We start from the raw sequence: 19,259 nt of genomic DNA on the forward strand, positions 1-19,259 counted from the left end.
ACTGTCTCAGCGTCTAAGTCATTGATCGATCTCCACTGGCTTTCAGTGGAAAATCGTGTCAAGTTCAAGGCCCTCACGTATATGTTCAGTATTAAGCATGCAAAGGCTCCCGACTATGTACAACAGCTTGCCATCCCTTATGCCCCCTCCCGCACACTTAGATCCTATTTTCAAGAGAAATTCCAAGTCCCCAGATTCAAACTGTCTCGTATGGGAGGGCGCTCTTTTTCTTATCTCGGCCCTTTCTTGTGGAATTCACTGCCATTGCCCCTCCACCTACAATATGACCTTCTGTCTTTTCGCAGATCTATAAAAACTTGGCTTTTCAGCTAATAGCGCCTTTTCCCCCTGTTTTTCACTGTCAGCGCCAGGAAACACCATGGAGTAGCTGTGCGCTGTTATATAAATTTAAATAAATAAATACATAAATAAAATAATCCACTTACCTATGATTGCGATAGAATTGGACTGTCCTTAAGCAAACACTGTGATGGTCGCCGTTATCAGAGCTGGTGGTTACCTCATTTCCTTATGCATGTCTTGGGACATGATGTTAATGGTAGCCCCTGTGTCTACGATGGCTTTCGTCATATGGTTCCTCACTTTAATCTCACACTGTGGTAGTGGACTCTGGGATGTGAATGCAAATCCCACGATGAATACCAAGTGGACAGTGTGTTCTTCTTGGGCATCCTCCTCCATATCGCTGCCAGGCAGTAGAGCTTCAGGAACCATATTCACCTGGGGAGTCATCGCTCACCCTCTGTTTGAGCTGAAGACTTTCATGAAATGATTCATCTTCCCACAAGGTGTGCACCATTTTTCGTTTGCCGGACACACTGACGGTCTGTGAGAGGGACCTCCGCAGTACCCATATGTACATGGTCTGTTTTCTCTATGTTTTGTGGAACTCAGACTTAACTGCATTCACCACTTCTCTTTTGACAGGGGCCTGTGCAGCCACCTCCATGTGCACTGCCTGGGCCTTCGAAAGTTCTTTGGTTCTCCCCAATGTAATATCTCTGCCAACGGTTTTCCAGATTCTTCTATTATATGTTCTCTTAGCTTTGCAGGTGCACACCCCTGAATGATCTGGCCTCTGATCTCTTCCACCTCATCATGAAATTAGCACATGGCCGGTAGCTCTTTAAGCCTTGCATGAAACACATCTAGCGACTCGCCGGATTGCTGTTTGGCTTGCTGAAGATAAACAGTTTGTAGTCCTGGTTAGCCATCGGTTTGAAATGGGCATTCAAAGCAGCAACCAGTGTGAAGTGGGTCTTAGGCACTGCTTCATCGGCCATGTTGGCTATTTTGTATGCATCCTTTACACCCAGATGCAGTTTTACTTCCATTTTCTGCTCATCCTCCACTTGGTTGGCCTCAAAGAACAGCTGCACTCGCTTTACCCACTCCTATTTTGGGGCTTGAGCAGAGGGTACCCCCTCCACAATAATGGGCTCCAGCTTAGGGAACTGAGGCATGATGACTGGGGCATATGATCACCTCACTGTCCACTGAACACGTGGTAAGTGTTCTGTGAAATACCACAAACACTCCTTTCCCACCTCGTGGTGGTGTCACCCACAGCAGCACTACTCACTGAGCCTCCCTTTCCACTCAACAGACTCCTTCAGCTCTCAAGGACTTAATCATGAATGAACGCAACTTGCAGACACTGCCTTACCAGGTGTGCAGCCCACTGTTGCAAAGCCTTCTTTACTTCCCACACTGTGATACACCCTTCACACATGGCTGCATGCTCACCCACCGTGGCATCGAACGGGGAGATCACTGCAGCATGAGCACCACACACACAGTGTAAAACGTGTGCAGCCGCCGCATGATCTCCTCTTCAAACCACCATCATCGCCAATGTTGTGTTTGAACATAAATTGCCACCACGTGGCAATGTGCTAATTACAAGCAGGCAAACGCGAGATATCGGGGCCTTTGATTCCGCGGCCACATCGGGTGCTAATTAAGACACGGACAACAATGCTTTGTGTGCTCGACTGGCGTATGTTTGCTCTGACTCAGAGACCATGCCCACAGCCATTTATTATTAATGTTCCACTGTACGCGGACTAACTTAACCCCTTCAGTGCTGGTGACAAAGCCAGCTTGTCATGGGCGTTACCTGTACATGACGAACTGGCATTGTCACGTAACGCGCAATTTTCGAATTTTCAGCGCGCAGCGGGAAAACCCGCTAGCGCGCATGCGGTTAAACAATTCAAATACTTGGGGAGGGATGGCCTCTCACCCCTGTGATATCTCAATACCAGTGGGCTGTTCCACATGGTATCACAACATGCAGAATAACAGTGAGGATGCCAGGGGCCCCAGGCAAACAATGAACTTGGCTCCCCATACCCTTATTAGCACTGATAACCGCCATCAATGCAGAGCCTGGGCCCCGGTGCTGCTGCACCTGTCGCACTATTGATATCTGCACCCTTTGATACAGACTTTTCATGAAGGTTCAAAGAGGCATTGGCTTCTAGTAGAGCCTCACACAGAGGAAGAGGTCTGCTACAAAGGCAAAGTGATGTCTCTACTAACATGTTATGCAGAATAGATGATGAAATTGTGCGCTGGAGGGGGCATGGGAGAGGTACCGCCGTCAGCCTCATCTTGGGTTTTGCATGGAATGGCCCATGTTGCTTGCATGAGCTACAGGTAACGAAGGGTATACATTCATCTGTGCTGCACCTTCTTTTCTAAGCTCCTCAGTCCTACATTTTCACATTTACCCAAAAGTGAAAGGAAAATAAGGAGAAAGGGCAAAGAATCATAGCCAAAGGAAGAGAGTGATGCAAGAGGGGTCAGGTTCACTTCACAGTCCAAATGGAACATCTCAGAACCAGATGGTGGTGAAAGAAGGATGAAAGACCTGACAATTGATAGAAGAAAACTAGAACAAGAGACCTGGATGAGGATCCGGGCAAGTCCTAGACTCTATTCTCAGGGAAGGCTTTGAGTTGAAGCGTGGTTTTCAGGTCCTTCCTGAAGTGTCCCATTCATGCCAGGTTAACTTCACACATCACCACATAGAACAGCTTGGCAGATGGAGCAAGGACCCTGGTTGGCAGCAGTGAGTCATTGGCATATTTGGAGTACACTGGACTCAACAAGACCATGGTATGACAGGGACCCATCTGACACAGATGGTATGCATGACCCATCCCTCTTGACAACCAATTGCAACAGTGATCATAGAAGGTGTAAGATGCACACTGCAAGCCAACAAGACAAAGTGCTGAAACACAATCCCAATCAAAGTTTCTAGAAGACTTACCTGCTGTACATATCCAGACGTTTCTGAGAGACAGAACACCAGAGCCTGCTTCTTGCTGCACTATTCTGTGCTCACTGCATGAAAAGACTCACTGCTGAAAACGCACCGGCACACTAACATTTGATTAACTGGGTGTGCTTACTAGGCGCTCTTCCAAAAATATCTCCTCGCTATTGCTGTGGCTTCCCTCTGTGGATAGAAATGAAGACTGTTTTGTGGAAAAATGCTCCAATCTCTAGTCCAGGAAGTTCTAGGATGGGAGGGCTTCCACACCACCTCTCTTTTTTCTTTCTTGCACAGAATAAGAGCAACAAATCAATGTTTGGTCATATGCTTATTTTTATATGAAAAAGAAGTACTTTACATCTGACTTGACACATGCAGAGGAATAACAATACTTGTATGTAATAGCACACTCTTTTTAAGGCTGGAGCTACACTATTTGTCAGAAAAATGCCTGTTCTATCTTCTCCTTGGACTCTCAAGAGTCCAGTTGTTGTTAGTTGAAGATGTGCAAAGCACAGTTCACATGGCACCAGCTGCAGGCTTTCTCCTCTGAGAATCGCCACTCGCTTGTCCTTGCTTGTCCATCAACTGGAGCTGCTCCCACTCAGCCAACACAGGGTCAGTCACTGTTTCTCTAACAGGGGAGGTATTCTCAGCTCCTGACTGAAGCTACAGCAATGGTAGGATGTCTTTGATGACTCTAGGAGAAGCAGTCAGTCATAGTTGGTGACTTGACCTACTGGTCGTGGTAGTGATCTACTCATCCAGGTCACTTCTCAAGCACTTGGTCACAGGAGCACTGTCAGTCCCTTCTGGCATGCAGGGTTGCAAATTTACTCACATTGGGATGCAAACCCTTTCTGTGTTTTCGCCCTTATTACCCTGGCCCCCACTGGCCTCCCATGGCCTGTCCTAGCATATAGGTTATTGATCTTGGTGGTTGCAACGCAAGTCTCAAACTCCTGGGCCAAATAAGCTCAACTTAGGCCCCCTCCAGCATACGGGGTCACATGGTGCTGGGTGCAGTCCTGATGCTCCTACACAATGCCTTGCACATGGCTGAGTTCACGGCAGCCCTCTCCTGGCAGTAGGAGTCACTGTACTGTTCCTCTACAGGGTGTCAACCCAATCACAGAGAGCCATTCGCCTCACAATTTGCCCAGGAAGTCCTCTCTGTAGGGCTCCTCAATGGACCTAGATTCTTCCACCACTCCTCTCTTCCTCAAAGGGCACAATAACATTGGCAAGCAGCTGTGTGCTTATACTCCAGGCTCCAGTGCAAGTGACCTTGTTTTTTCCTCTGTGATGTCTCCTCACCCAGCAGGGAGACAAGCAGCTTGGCCCCCAGTCTGTTTCTCATGCAGAAGTCCTGCACCGCTTCCCCTTCTTTCATAGCCTGAACGGCCACTTGGCAGATGGAAAAGTTTGGTGTCTCATCCTTCTTATATTTTATTTCCAGGTACAAAAAATGTAAGTAAGTATCTTTGGTCTTTGAAGTTGTATGTTACCCAGAGTCCTTCATGTAATATACCATTGAAGGTGAACTTACTCAGTTTATATTCACAGTACATGCACTGTCCAGCACTCTTACCTCCATGCATTGTAATCATTCAAGTACACATACATTTAGCACACATATTCAGTGTGCAAACACTGTTCAGCACTGATGCTTTTCTATACTCTACCAGGGTGTGCTTTTTGCAAACACACACTCATTGTGTGCCCTCTGCACAACAGTTCAAAATGTATTGTGGTTCATCCACTCACACATGCACCCAGCATATGTCTTTATTGTGTATGCACTGCATAGTATTACATTTCTCATGTCATGTATTCCTTGCAGGCATGCATACACTTACCACATACAATAATCTCACATGTACTACACAGTATTGTTCTATCCCCATACTATATCCTTCCCAGGCACATATATCCCCAGTACAGATTCACTACTCGTGCACTGTACAAAACTCCACTTCTATGTGATATAAGCCAAAGGTGAGTAAAGCACAAAGCAGGGGAACGTTTAAAAAGGTGAGCAAGCCTAAAGTCCTCTATCCAGTGTGACAGGATAAAAAGGTCCCGTTCAGTTCTACTGTTCACCACATGGTATGCTGCCACCACCATTTTCATTCTGCTTAACTTGTAGTGTAGTTCCTATATTCCCAATGGGCTCTGCGCATTGGATTAACATATACTATAGTTTAGACGTAGGACTGAGGTCGACTAGGTCTCTATCATATATATTAGACTTAATAGTGAGTGCCAGCTAGCTCAGAGGTCACTAGAAACTTTCTTGAATTCACAAGAAGGGATTAGTTTCTGACAACCGTATAAACATTTCTAACACAGTCAGCACCACGCATCCCCTATTTCTATTGCATTCCAAAAATTCATTAAAACATCACAAAGCCACCAGGTTGAACCATCATATCGGGCTTTCGCTCAATCTTGGAGCCACTATCCAAGTTTGCAGACGCTTTTTTGCGCCCATTGGTACAGTCCACCGACACCTACTTCAAGGACACAAAATCGGTCCTTCAACTACTACAGGACAAGTCCTTTGATCCCATGAACCAACTCCTAATGAGTTTGGACGTGGAAAGCTTGTATACGAGCTTACCACATGATGAAACATTCCTAATTATTGAGGAGGTTCTTTTCACGACACCATGGAAGTACCAAACACCCAGGGGTTTGGTCCTTGAGTGCATTTCTTTGGCACTACAGAAAAACTTTTTTCAATACAAGTCGACCATTCATCTACAGAGCCATGGTACCAGCATGGGCAGTACTTTTGCTCCAAGCCTGGCTGGGCTCTATGTCCACCACTTAGAAGCAACCAAAATCCTGCATACAGGCAACCCATACAGGAGGAACATTAATACCTGGAAAAGGTATATCGACGACGTCCTGGTCATCCGGGACGGTGACCAACAGTCTGCAGTCGACTTCCTGGTATGGCTTAACAATCAGAATGCATTCCTGACGTTCACCAGCACAGTCTCTAATGAATCACTGTTTTTTTTGGACTTAAACATTTATACAGAAGGGGGAAGGCTCAAAAGTACAACCCATTTCAAACCCACAGCAATGAACTGTCTATTAAGATATGATATTTTCCACCCAAGACATCTCAGAGAGAATTTACCGTATGGCCAATTTTTGCACCTCAGACGCAACTGCACTGAGTTAACAGAGTTCAGGACACAGGCCTGTGACCTGAAAGAGAAACTAATACAGAGGCAGTACCCAGTAAAAATCATTGACAAGGCCATGAAACGTGCAAAAAACAACCACAGAGAAGCTCTACTGGAGGACAGACCTCAGGATACAAACAAAACCAGACGACCAATATGTGTCACCACCTACAACACCGTGTCTAATGAGGTCTCTAAGATCATAAATAAACATTGAGGTATTCTGAAATGTGGCACACTCAACCTGGAAAAAACGATGTACGCACACCGCCGAGGTAGAAACCTTAAAGACATTTTGGTGCATACACGACCGAAACCCAGCTATGAGAGAAGGCAAACCACCATTGGAATACAAGGCCATTTCCCATGTGGGAACTGCAGTAGCTGCCACCTAACCCAAAAGAGCACTGTATTGACATTCAGAAATGGCACCACTTGGGACAGCGACATTTGACAAATTGCAACACCAAGAACGTCGTCTATTTGATTACATGCCCTTGTGGGTTGGAATACGTGGGGATGACCACGAGAGCTGTGAAAACACGCACAAATGAGCACAAGAGCAATGTGCGTTGCAAAAAGAGCACAACTAAGATGGCAACACACTACCTTGAAACCCAACACTGTGTAAATGACCTAAGATGGACAATTATCGAACAACTGCCATCAGAAGTAGGCTTATTTCAAAAAGAACAAAGGTGGGTGTTCCGTCTGGGCACCCACATCCTAGGACTTAATGATGACGTCCCTTGGGGACAGCTGTCTCATTAGCAGTTATCTTCACCACCCTTGGAATGGTTAACGAACCACTATACAGAGATGCAACATGACCCCTTACTTCCATTTCTGTGTGGTTCGACCAAATACTAGGCTAATGATGACACAAGCATGTGCCATAGAATCTGCTAATATATGATACCATTACCATCCTTGGAACTGGTGATGGACACTTTGTACAGAGATGCAACGATGATCTCTTATTTTCATACTTGAGTGGTTTTACCCAATACTAGACTAATGCTGAAAAATTTGTGTGTTTAACAAACTTGTTTTTATACATTCCTAAAATCCCCCTCGGCTATTATATGATCGCCAACCTTGTCCATTCATTGATCGTATCAAAAGCATGCAGCACGCATGCGCATGGGGAAGCCTCTATCCCTCACACATGGCCTATACCGATAACTGAATCCCAGCATGCGCAATGAAGTAAAGACTACCGGCGCATGCACACGTATCCGGGAATGAACAATGGGGCAGACAAGCGATCATGTTTTCACCGGACCTGCCTAATAAGGACTTACAATTATCCTGATAATTTACTAACTAAGGGCGGATTACCCTTATTTGGGCACACAATCACATCCACCTAGGTTAATGAGGTCTAACCACTAATTGAAAATAATGGCTATGAATAGCACACACCGCAGGCTTTCTAACTCATTCCGGTGGAGCAGCATATGGGGTTCGAGAGAGGACAACTCATCCCAAGTTTGTGAGTATAGAGTGTGCAACACAAGCATTTCCCAAGACTTAGTAAGTAATAAATGATATTAAAACCCAGATTGTTTCTCTACTTAGATTGCACAAATAGCAATCACCCCCCAGACGTTCCAGAGTGCTCATGAAGCAAGCAAGCTATACCTATTAAGTATGACCAAAACTTCCTTTACATTCTTTTGAGAGAGAAAGTATGTGTTTTATATGTTGTATGTCTTGTCAGTTTTTGTTTTACAGGGCCAATTGAGCAAATGGTCTGTTCCAGGTGACTGCACCTGTTTGAGCTACCCATGACAAGGGTGACCATCTTCTTTTTCTTTTTTCTTTCTCAGGTCATGCAAATTGCATTGAACTTGAGCCAAACCGCTGTAGGCACATTATAGTCTACATTTTTTATACACATATCGAATTTTTCACTTTTTGTTATTTACACAAAACTTTTGAATTACAAACTAGTGAAATGTGAGTTGGGGAAGTTGTGCCCCCGTCCTGAAGAAGGAGCACATACTCCGAAACATGTCGACCCACACATGAGGTACTGTCCATTAACACGATAGGTCTAACCTCACACTTCACTTCTTTTTAGTAGTACCAGCCCGGGGTTGTGAATAAAGTTTTTTCCATTATACCCACGAGCCAGGTATCTTTTTAACTCTTCACTAAATCCCACCACTCACATAAGTATCCCTACCACTTGCACCACACGCACCACACATAGTCATCACTATAAGTGCTCCTGCGTAGTTGTAGGTCGTAGCACGCCGCATCCCGCTAGAGGGGTGCAAAGACCCCAATGATGAAGCATGACACCAAGGGGCCTTTTGGTGTGTGAGGGGTATTTTCAGAAACACTAAGTGCTCCCACACCACTGCGGGTAACGCTTTTCTAAACACTGTCAGTAGGATTCCCTTTGTTTATATAACTAAGCCTGAGGAGTAGGAATCCTACTTCGTTACTCTACCTCCCTCTTTTGTTAATTTGAACCATATAAACATGAAAACTCTGTTTCCCAAGAATAAGAAATCAATCTCTAGAGTTGCGGAAATAATAGATAACTATTTTACTCAGTCAATCGTGCATGCATCATTTCACCAGAGGTGCTGAGAAAATGGAGAGACGGGCGTTTTCAATAAAAAGTATTTTTTGAACAGTCTTCTTTCTCAAGCATAAGAAATGTACTCCTACAATCGTAATGCTGCTTATAAAGTACAAGGTATATAATACGAAAAGTATTATAAAGTAGTACTTTAAAAGCATGATATGGTTTCTAAGCCATAAATTGCCTTACAACATATAAAAATACATACAGTGATAAATTAATGACTAAAAGGAGCACCACTTTCAAACCCAAGAGGCATACCAGCGAAGTGGACCAGCAGAGCCATCGGGCAGTGTAGCCGTGAGGTGAACGGCAGTACCGGCAGGACGTGCTGAGTGCAAGCGCACTACAGCCCCCAGCAGCACCAGGGGCGACGCGCTCGTGACGCGAAAGGAGCACCAGGCGGCGCTGAAAGGGAGACGCTGCCGGGAGCCTCGCGGAGCACCATTTTCAAACCCAAGAGGCATATCAGCGAAGCGGACCAGCAGAGCCATCGGGCAGTGTAGCCGTGAGGTGAACGGCAGTACCGGCAGGACGTGCTGAGTGCAAGCGCACTACAGCCCCCAGCAGCACCAGGGGCGACGCGCTCGTGACGCGAAAGGAGCACCAGGCGGCGCTGAAAGGGAGACGCCCCCGGGAGCCTCGCGGAGCACCATTTTCAAACCCAAGAGGCATACCAGCGAAGCGGACCAGCAGAGCCATCGGGCAGTGTAGCCGTGAGGTGAACGGCAGTACCGGCAGGACGTGCTGAGTGCAAGCGCACTACAGCCCCCAGCAGCACCAGGGGCGGCGCTGAAAGGGAGACGCCCCCCACTCGCCTCGCGAGTCGCGCGCGGGAAGCGCCCGGGAGAAGCCCGGGACAAGGGCGGGACAGTCTTAGACAGTCCTAGACTGGCCGGGACTGGACTGGGCCACCCCCCTTACATCTTCAACGCAAGCAAGTAAGAAAACATTTTCCATTCTACTCATCCCTCTATGCACTGTCAGATAGAGTGGCTTACTGTTTGCATTCAATTTAAATCTACTAATACCCGCGATTCAGCAAAAGTGATAAGTGACTACTGTTAAAAACTATATAGCACTTTGCATTCTTTAAATCTTAGTTGCCTTAGCAGGACTGTTAAGTAGGTTGTACGTGTACTACTCTCCTTTATACTGGGAAAATCAACAACGTAACCCTTTACATGTCTAAAAAAATGTCAAAAAAACAGCCACCTCCTAATACCAAGCCTATAGAAAACTATATGCTCCAAGTTGTTGCTAAAATTAATAACGAAAGAAGACAATCATTGGGACTGAGTCAGTCCCCCAACCTACAGCTATTAAGCCCGACCCAAAGCCCCCAACAGTCAGTTTCTTTAGCACCTGATGACTCTATCGACCTAATAGACATTACGGTCCATCCAAATCCAAATCTAGATGACCAGAACAGTCTTATGCTGGACAATGTAGCAAATACAGTGCCACTAGATCTAGAAATCAACACCGACCTTGAGCATGAGATCTTGGCTCACAACTCTGATGAACTGTCATCCCCTGAGCAGGAAACTCGACCTATGAGAAAACATAGAAAACCCAGCAAAAGCGGACGGGGTTACGCTCAGGAAACAGGAGGAAAAAAGCTACTCCGACAGGAAAAAACAAGGCAAAAACTACTGATGATGGTGATAATAATGCTCTTGATAAAAGCTACCATGACAGAAGCTATAATGAGGATGATTTGCTCCAGAAGATAGCAGACATCATTGACTCTAAAATCAAAACCATCATTAAGCCCTTAGTCGCCAAGATCGACAAATTGAACGCAGAGGTAAAAAGGATGAGTGGTCTTCAATCCAAGGTTGTGGAAGGGGTTGATATGGTCAATACCTTGGTGACACAAATGGGGAAATCAACTGAGTCTAAGGCGAGGAGCTCTATAGAAAAAGAGAGCAGTTCAACGCTCCCCGTAAGCCCAGCCCGAAATGAAACTCACCCTACTAATCGGCCTTCGAATACTGTTGGTGCACTAAAGCCAACAGGCATTGCGCCAATAAATTGCCAGGAAACAGACCCCCTCCAATTCATCGAAGAAGCTTCCCCAGTGGTACTGGTGCTGGCTAATGTTCCCCCGCCAACGGATGCACAAACTGAAACGCCAGCATCCTTGTCTAGCAAGGCATTGCATTGGTTAACAAGCAACATGCAAATGGCACCGGGAGGTAAACATCAGCTTGCATCTGAAATTAAGTCCGTGAAAATGGTTGCTTGGATTGGAAATCGACCGAAAAGGTTCAAGGGAGACTGTGTATAGTGACTTTTTGTCATCCAGGTGTTTTGCCCAATCTCCTAAACTATGTCCACCCTCCTCAAAGAAGAGCAGGATCTGTCGTTCCCCTTACTTTAAATTTTTTTTACGGGGAGCAACAGAATGTAACTTTCCCGAGGACTCCGGGACCCTTGTGGAATACCGTGAGAAACAACAGAGGTCCAAGGGCTCCTCCTAATGAATGGGGCATGGTCTTAGGCAACAGATATGAAGCCTTATCAGCGCTTAATGATTGCGATTGACTGGGTAGAACCTCTAAAGATTTTTCAACTTTTACTGGTGATCAAGCTGGCAGGGAAATGGAAACCCAGCCAAATACTGGATTAGTTGATGTTTTGACCAATGCAACTAATATACAGGGTGATCTTGGTACTATGAATAATGTTTACCATCTTAATGGACGTTTTGATCATGTTGATAAAAATAAGAAAAATGAGTTAAATTAAAATTTATCCCTTAAATTGGCTGTAATTGGGAACAACATAAGTGAATATGACCTCACCCAGCAACAGAGGGAGGGCCAACCTAGCAGTATTAAATCTACCAATGAAAATGTTGTTGCCCAACATACCTTAGTGTCCTGGAATGTTGCAGGGTTGAAAAATAAGATACCATCACAGGACGGGCTAACTTTCCTGGATTCAAAGGATATAATCCTTCTCCAGGAGACTTGGCAGTTAGACCCAGATCCAATTCATGGATATTTACATTTTTTCATTCCAGCCACTTCAAGTTTAAGGGGAAGTGCTAAAGGTGGCCTGGTGACATGGGTTAAACAGAACAACGATCATTCAGTTCTTCAAATAGGCACCAATAGTCCCGACATATTGTTGGTTAAGCTACAGCGACCATCCAGTAAGGATCTTTTCATTCTTAACATCTATTCAAGGGGACTACCAGGTGGTAAACCTACTGAGGCGGTTGACCAGTTGGATTCCCTATTGAAACAACATTGTATAAATGCTGAAATTATTATTGGTGGCGATTTTAATTGTTGTTTTGAACCGCTAGATAATCAGGATGTAGACCTCACGACTGAAGAGGACTACATCTGGGAAATCCCTCAGCTCTCCTTGATACCCATTAAAAAATGGTCTGAGGCTGCTTTACAGTTAAAAGTCTTATGTGTCGAGTTTGGGTTGCGGGCCACTAATGGAAAAACAGGGTCAGACAAACAGGGCGCCCCCACCTTCTCTAATGGAACTACACATAGTCGTATTGATTATATTTTGACTAACAAAGAGAATTGGGCTAATGTTGTTGACATGTGGATCGAGTCAAGGGCGGAAAGTGACCATGACCCACTAATTTTAACTTTTAAACTGTTTGATCTGGTGACAAAAGATGAACAGAGGGAAAATGTTCAAATAAATCTCTCAAATGATCACAGACACATTAGATGGTCAACTTGTGCAGCCAACGAGGAAAGCATAATAGCTATGAGGGATTTAACAACCCAGGCCATCAGAGAAGTTCGGGGTATAACCGTTAAGGATACTCCGATATCTGAAATCAGTAGGATCCATGATGAATTTTTTAATAAACTAAAACTGTTTTTTGTTAAAACAGTTAAGAAGAAGCAGCGTAGGCCAACACGGTGGAGAAGTGTGGCTCAGGGGTTAGAGGCGGCAGACCCGGAAGCTGAGATCGGTCCTGGACCAGGGTTCAATTCCCCGCCTCGGCGGGTCTTGGGCGGGTCTTGGGCTAAAAGTTCCCGGGACTCGATAATTCTCGCTCCGGTGCCTTCTCGACTCACGGGTTCACACTCTGCGACTCTGGGCAATAGCTTGCTTAATCTCCACAACGGCCCCTCGCGGCGGGATGCCTGACTTTCACCTTGTGGATACCCGCTGGGGCTATCACACAGGGGAATATCAGGACGGGTTCCCTAAGCAAGCGCCGGGACACCCACTGCGGGTAGCTGTGCGCTATATAAGCTCAACTACATACACGGAAGGAGGATCAGTGGTATGATAAACCCTGCAGGGCTGCCTATAGGGCCCTGTCAGACGCTGTAAAAACTAAAGATAAAAACAAGATAAGGGATGCCCGAGCTATGTATAAAAAAGTGCAAATTAGTGCAAAAAGGGATTGGGAGGAAGGCTACTGGAGGGATCTCCTCGTAGCTAGTAGGGAAAGATCTATGACGCCCTTTTGGAACATTGTTAAATGGGGAAAGGGGGCCATAAGAGGAGAACCCATGAATTATGTGTCACCAGAAGCATGGGTATCCCATTATGCTACTCAGTTTGCTGTTGAGGATGGAGGTGAAAAGGAGTGTGTGGCCCTAGTAGATACTTCAACGAGCCACTTACTCTTCTCCAAAGATGATGTCTTAAAAACTCTGAACAACATACCTAAAGCCAGAGCTCCGGGCCTAGACTTTGTCCCTGCAGACTTGTTTATGCATGACAAGGACCTATGGGCCACCTATATTCAGCTGCTAGCCAATGCCATTGCAAAGGGCTCGCCTATCCCTGAGACCTGGAAAGGAGCCGAGATCATCCCCATCTATAAAAAGGGGGCATGCTCGGATCCAGGTAATTATAGGCCCATTAGCCTGATCGCATGTATACAGAAAGTATTGGCAACATTATTATTACAGCGAATACATGGGTGGATAGACGACCAGGATATATTGTCACCCCTGCAGGCTGGCTTTCGCAGCCATACTAGTACCATCAACCAAGTTTTTAGATTTGTTTTATTATATTGGCGTGCAGTTTTACTGGGGGGGGGATGTTTTTTGCGGCTTTTGTTGATTTAAAATCAGCTTTTGATTTAGTTCCCCGCCACAAGTTGTGGAATATCCTACAAGACCAGGGTATCCCAAAAGAAATTCTGTCCTTATTGATCAGAATGCATGAAAATAACTTTGCACAAGTACGGTGGAATCAGCAGGGCAGTGCCACTGAGAAATTCCCCATTGCGAGGGGAGTACGCCAAGGATGCGTACTTGCCCCAACGCTTTTTTCGCTGTACATCAACAGGGTGATCAGGTACTTCGAACATCAGCCCACAGATGCCCCAAAGTTGGCAGGAGACTGATCCCCCTGTTGATGTTTGCGGATGATACCCTGCTGATATCAAAGACCCAGCAGGGACTCCAGAGGGCCATCGGGGTTTTTGAATCGTTCTGCGCAGACCATGGTCTTGTTATTAATACAAGTAAAACAAAATTTATGGTTATGCACAAACGGAGACACATTAGAGGTAGAGTTACTATGGACGGGGTCCAGCTTGAACAGACCCAGGTCTTCAAGTACCTCGGAATTAATTTGTCCTACAATCTAGACTGGAAACAGCACACTAATGAGCTAGCCACAAAACATGCTCAATTGACAGGAGCTCTCACTAAGGAGCTTTTTTCATCTCATACTAAACAAATTAGACCTGTCCTAAAAATCTACAACGCTAAGGTTGGAGCAGCAGTTCTTTATGGAGCTGAACTCTGGGGGCCCAGTAACCTTACTAAGTTGACGGTAGCACAGAATAAATTTCTCCGCAACATTACTGGATTACCTATGTCAACCCCATTGATACCTTTAAATTATGATTTGGGATTTTATAGCTTTATGGACATGGCCAGGTATAGAACAGTGGCCTACTGGAGAAGGTTATGGGTAACCCCAGAACTCTCCCAGTATGCCCAAGGCTTCTTAGAGGTGAGAACCCTGGATACTGGTTGTCTGGATGAGAGAGGTTAAACTCTTATACAGGGCACTGGGTTTATCTGAATTGTGGGATGATCCCCCAAATAATGCATTTCCACCCAAAAAGACACTCCGAGAACTTTATTGGAGCATGCTAGAGATTAAGTGTTTTAGGAATCATATTGATCGTTTCTTTACTTACGATTACCTAGAGCTTAAACATACACCGGCCCTAGAATCCTATTGGGACTGGATTACGGTCCCAGGGGACCGGAAGAGGTACCATCAGCTGAGGGTGGGGACACTACCTTTAAATGCCCTAACAGCGAAATGGAATAAGGTACAACCTCAAGCTGCCCCTTTTGTCCAGATCATAATGAAAACATTGGGCATGTGTTGTTTGCCTGTCCTGAATATAGAATGCCTAGACGTTCATGGCTAAAACCAATTTGCATCCAGTTAGTTTTAAGAACAGCAAACGAGGCTGTTAGGATTTTAAGAACTGATACCTCTCAGCCCGTTGTTATAGCCATGGCAAAATTTCTTCACTGGATGTGGATAATTCGGGCACGCAAAATGAGTCTGGAGTAACTGTAGGATTGCTATTGTCTGCTGTTATTGCCTGCTGCTATTTGAATTGGCACTCTGTATTAATAAGTGATTAACTACATACACTGTATAAGCAATTGTTATTTTTGTATTTTGGTACTAATGAATTTAGCTTTTATAACTCTTTTTAAAAAATTGTTTTTTAACAGATATTTTAAGAATATGTAAAAATGTAAATAGGATGAGATAGGGAGACTTTTAATCTTCCTTTTTTATTGTAATAAATCATTGTGGATCCTGTACCTCTGTGGGGTTGGGGGGAGGGGGTGGGACTAAAAACAACAAATGTATATTTTTTTGTAAAATGAAATATATCGAATAAAGACTAATTAAAGTGAAGTGACTAAAAGTACTCAACTGGTGCTTCTAAAATACGCCTACCCCGGTGTACCTAATCTAAGTCTAGTACAAGGAAGGAAGTAAGTGAAGAGTAACTTAAGTTTAGTATTTCTCTGTCAAGAATCTATCCAAGAATTCTCTAAGGGTCTAATCAGCTCCGTACCTTGGTTTAGAATGCAGGATGTCTTGTATCTCTCTCTCAGGACTCGATTTCCCAGCAACCCGCAAGGGTAGCCTGGAAACACTGGAGCTGGATTTCTTAGCAGGAGAAAAGACAGTGTCTCTCAGTGCGTCAACTGGAGGGTCGGCTTCCTTCAGCACTTGCTGTTTCAGCCATCGGGAAAGTAGATAGTCGATCTACTCCAAACCGCTGTGTGTTTGTCTGGGCAAATGTAGGCATACTTATACTTTGGAGGACTTAATAACGTCATCGAAGACTCAGTTCTTTGAAAACTCCATGATTTCCTAGATAAATTAGTATTCAGGCAAGGGGATGTCTCTAGCTGCTGAAGACGGGTTTCTCTAAGAAATCGTTGTTGATTCTCAGAACATAGTGGAAGTAGCCATGCTGTATTTGGGCTGCATTGGCTCAGTCTAAATATGGTAATGATTTCTATGCCTATATAAGGATTGGGTAATTTATACCTATAGAATGGCATGAATCGGGAAAATTATACTAGGGTCCTAGATTCATTTACAACAAACTCTCGGTAATGAATAAGGGTAGTACTGTGGGCACCCCTCCTGTTTCAACACATTAGTGATCTGTGGGACAGGCCTATGTTATGATGTGCACATATGCTTTGTGTTTACCTATGACAACATATCAGCATGAGGGATCCAGGCAACAGTACAGTGGGACACTCAGGGTACGGTTACACTTTTTCTGCCAAGCAAATAACTTTTTCATCCCAACAGGGATTTATATTGTGAACCCTGTTGCAACTAAAACAGGAAGTAGGTTTACAATGTTTTTAATTGTGAGGCCTTCTTCACTGATCTTTACTTAAGGATGCATTAGAAAGTACTTCTCTCATTGTGTACATTTATGATCTTGCCTTTTGCATTGAGGCATTTGATCAAAGTATTTTTTTGTTTTAAAGTAAAATCACTAGCTCAATTTTGATTTTATTATGTGTTCTTCAGAATCAGACTGTAACACATTATGAGGAAGAGAATACCCTTCAACTACGCCCTGCCATAGCCTTTCCAGTCCACATCAACATCAGTTCAGCAGTGAAAATCTCAAAGTTAACTAGAAAGTGTCGGGTTACTTCGCAGATTGTAGTGAGAGCGTTCACATTGGCACGGGACCACGTTCCTCGAAACAGTCAGTGGCACTTCCAGGGTGGGCACTGATTGCCCCTCATTTCTTGAGTGCCCCTCGGATGGCCTGGGGAACAGATCCGTGCCTCTGGAACTAGGCAGGAGATATTCACTCCCAGTCCAGTCTTCCCATTGATGCTCCTCACCCACAGACATGTCTTGTTCCTATGCATTTTCCGGTGTCTCATGGTACTTTCGGGTAATCCATTCCAGACTCTTCTTTGCAGTGATCTGGGTACCTTCAATGTGAATGATGCGCCATGGGTCCTTCTCAAGAGGAAGCTGAAACGTGCTTCCATGATGTCTATTTTGAACTAGGACATTGTCTCCCACCCTGATGGTCAACATCTTGACTCGTTGCCTGGTGCTGTTGTGATAATTGGCACGTCATTGCTGGCACTCCACAGCACTGTTATTAATCTCTCCAGGAATCCATCGGGGGTGATGAGGAATGGAGTCAGTCGCAACCCTCCCCATGGACAGATGTCCTGGAGCACTCCCTGTGGTCATGTGGGGCATTTGCCTGTAGTCACGTAGAAACTATTAGATTGCCTGCTCAGCCAGGTCTCCATTAGAGACAGCAATGCAAATTACCTTATTCAATGTCCTCATAAGACATTCAATTTTCTCCATTTGCCTGGCACCACTTTGGAGTGACACTTCGCTGGGTGATTCCTTGAGAGGTCAGATAGGCCGTGAACTCCTGACCCTGAAAAGGTCGGCCATTGTCCGTTCTGATTTCTTTAATCAACCCAAGGGTCGCCATTCCTTTTCTAGTTTGAGAATTACATCTCCAGCAGTCAATGATGATAAAACATCAACCTCCAGATACTTTGAGTAGTCATCTATGACAGCAATAGAGTGTTTTCCATCAGGGAGGCTTCCAAAGTCCATACTCACCTGCATGCAGGGGCCCTCCGGACGCTGCTCTGTTATGAAGGGTGCTAGAGAATTTGGTTCGCTATTCACTTGGCATTACCTCAAAGTCTTCACTACTTCCTCGACTTTGCTATCCATGAAAGGAAACCAAACTTTTGTCCACAACTTGCCTTTTGCCTTCACCATCCTTTGATGGCGGGCGTGAGCCAGCCCAACCAAGCCGTCCACCAGAGAGTTAGGAATCACCAGCCGGTGACCCCAAGGAGGAATCCATTTGAGTCGAAACTGAGTTCTGTCCTCACCAGGTATAGACTTTCAATTGCTTTTCTGGCTTCCAGGGTAAGCCTTGTCTCAAAGTCCCAAAGCTGACACATTTGTTTCTCCTTATGGCTTCCAACACCTTCTGTAGACAGGCATCTTGACTGGTGGTGAGACACAAGTCAGTTATGGAGATGGGAATGGGAAGTAATCGGTCGGATACATATCTCACATATTCTTCAGTTTCTTCTGCTTCCTTCATTTCACTTAGATGGCAGGATAAATAATCTGCAGGGTTGCTGGACCCCATTTGAAGCTCAATTTTGCAACGGTAGTCCTGCAATTGCAGCATCCATTTCTCAATACAAGGTGGTGGTTTGGACACAGTGCCAGCAAATAGTGGGTTAAGTAGCTTGTGATTAGTAGTGACTGAGAATGGTTTCCGGTAGACATACAAATGGAAGTCTTGGCACCCCAATGAATGGTAATAGCCTCCTTCTCTATCTGGTAGTACCATTGTTCAGTGTCTGTAAGGGATCGGCTCACAAAGACCACGGAAGCCCACTCCTCTTCATCTGTCTTCAGTTTCAGGACAGCTCCAAGCCCCTTTGGCCCACCATCAACTGTGACTTGAGTCTATATTTGAGGATCAAAATATCTCAAAGTGGTAGAGATTGACAAGGCTTCTTTGTTTTTCCCAACAAAGCCTGCTGTTCAGGGCCCCAGACCCAGGGTACAACGGCCTTGGTCAGTTCCCTCAATGGATTTGTCAATGACGATA

This window comes from Lissotriton vulgaris, chromosome 4_1, assembly GCF_964263255.1.
Source record: "Lissotriton vulgaris chromosome 4_1, aLisVul1.2, whole genome shotgun sequence".
NCBI classification, from domain to species: Eukaryota; Metazoa; Chordata; class Amphibia; order Caudata; family Salamandridae; genus Lissotriton; species Lissotriton vulgaris.